Genomic DNA, 2,229 nt, shown 5'->3' with positions numbered 1-2,229 from the left:
AGAGAGGAAGGGAGAGGGAGAGAGATAAAAATATCAATGATGAGAGAGGATCATGGATCGGCTGCCTCCCACACCCCCCACACTGGGGATCAAGCCTGCAACTCGGGCAGGTGCCCTGACCGGGAATGACACTGTGACCTCCTGGTTCTTAGGTCGATGAGCCACGCCGGCCTGGTGGAATGTTTCGATTCTTTCAGATTTTCTGCATATGTGAGTGATCATGTTCTCTGTGAACAAAAGATAGTTTTATTTTGCCCCGACCGTTGTGACTCAGTGGTTGGAGTGTCATCGGCTCACGAACTGAATGAAGGGTCATGGGTTCGATTCCAGGTCAAGGGCACGTACCTGGGTTGCAGGTTCGATCCCTGGCCCTGGTTGGGACACGTGGGAGGCAATCAGTGATGTGTGTCTCTCACATCAATGTTTCTCTGCCCCCTCCCCTTCTCTGTCCCTTCCACTCTTTATAAATCAATGGGAAAAATATCCTCAGGTGAAGATTAACAACAACAACAAAAGATTTATTTCTTCCTACCCATTTTGTATACCTTTCACTTCTTTTTCTTGTCTTATTGCATTACCTAGGATGGCAGAGTATTCTTAAAAAACTTTTATTGATTGATTTGAGAGAGAAAAGTATTTATTGTTCTACTTATTTATGCATTCATTGCTCGATCCTTGTATGTGCCCTGACGGGGATCGAACCTGCCACCTTGGCCTATCGGGACTGTGCTCTGACTAACCGAGCTACTTGGCCGGGCCGTGTACCACAGCTTTATCCACTCACCTGTTGGTGGGCACTCAGGTGGCTCCGTGTCCTGGCTGTTGTTAGTAACACTGCAGTGGACAAAGGGGTGCACACATTCTTACCATTAGTGTGTCTGGGTTCTTTGGATAACTGTCCAGAAGTGGCACCACTGGGTCCTAAGGAAGTTCCATGTTACATTTTTTGAGGAACCTCCACACTGTTCTCCACAGCGGCTGCTCCCGTCTGCGTTCCCACCAGCACGTGTTTGCTGATTCATTGACGGTGGCCCCTCTGACAGGCGTGAGGTGGTACCTCGTGGTGCTTTTAATTTGCATCTCTCTGATGTGGAGCATCATTTCGGGTCTGTTGGCCGCCTGTGTGACCTCTGACCTCTGCAGAGAAACGTGCCACCTGAGCTATTCTTCCCACTGATTGCTAAAGAGAGTTGAAGGGAAGAGGAGAGAGATGAAAGGGAGGGGAGGGCGGGGGGCGGGAGAGAAACATGGATGTGAGAGAGACACATGGATTGGCTGCCCCCCCCAACCCCCCCCCCCACCAGGACTGGGGGACTCTGGCGGGGCTGAGAGGACTGGGTGCTGCCATCTTGTGGCTATGGGCGCCGCCATCATTGTGCCCCCCCCCCCCACGTGCCCCTCCTGGGACTGGGCTGACCTCCACCCACTGAGCCCCAGCAGCCAGGGCCCTGCCCATCTTTTAATCGGGTGGTTTGTCTTTTTGGGGCTCCCCTCCCGTGGCCCCCCCCCCCCCAGTTCTTTCCTGTTGGGAGTCCTGTTTCTCATACCGCGGATGAAGCGGACTCAGACTTCCTGGGCACAGAGCTGTGGCAGGGCAGGTGCCCGCACCGCTCCTGTCTGTCGGAGCCGAGCCTCCCTGTCTCTCCCGCTCGTGGCCCCTCCCCTGTGCTCGGGTAGTTGTGTTCCATTCCTGTCCGGTTGGTCTGACGGGAGCTGGAGTAGGAACGGGCCCTGATCTACCTTTAACAGTGGGTGCGAGTCACACAGCATCTCCTGGGTGTCCCGCGGCGCAAGGCGTCTGCACGCGGAGCTCGCCCGACCTGGCGGCTGCGGCTGCTCTTCTGATTGAGCTGTGACTCACCGAGCTACTTGGCAGGGCCGTGTACCACAGCTTTATCCACCACCTGTTGGTGGGCACTCAGGTGGCTCCGTGTCTTGGCTGTTGTTAGTAGCCCTCGGCGTCCACGCCCACCCGTCGCTGCTGTGGAGGCTGCAGGCTGCCCACAGGCGTCTCCACCTCCACACGCTGTCCTTTCCGGCCAGACTGTCCTTCATCGGAGGGGCTGCCCGCGGGTGCCGGTGTTCAGCGTCCTTGACCTTTGCCAGCATTTGCCAGTAGCAGCCCCCAAGTGGTGACGGTCAGACAGGCGCACGAGGGCCCAGTCGTCCCTGGAGAACTGCCGGGTGCCCCGTGGTGTCCCCGGGCCTCCGCTGGGACGGGTGCCCGCC

General features: G+C 56.7%; 1 protein-coding gene across 1 annotated transcript in view; it reads left to right on the top strand.

The window, feature by feature from the left end:
- The window catches only part of WHSC1 (Wolf-Hirschhorn syndrome candidate 1), a gene marked incomplete at its 3' end in the record, with an annotated part of 63,660 nt that overhangs the window by 22,516 nt on the left and 38,915 nt on the right, over positions 1–2,229 (top strand). The gene's annotated exons all lie outside the window — the stretch shown is intronic.

The sequence above is a fragment of the Myotis brandtii genome, unplaced genomic scaffold, assembly GCF_000412655.1.
Source record: "Myotis brandtii unplaced genomic scaffold, ASM41265v1 scaffold986, whole genome shotgun sequence".
Classification (NCBI taxonomy): Eukaryota; Metazoa; Chordata; class Mammalia; order Chiroptera; family Vespertilionidae; genus Myotis; species Myotis brandtii.
Note: the sequence above shows the minus strand (reverse complement) of the source record. Positions and strands in the feature narration are given on the sequence as shown.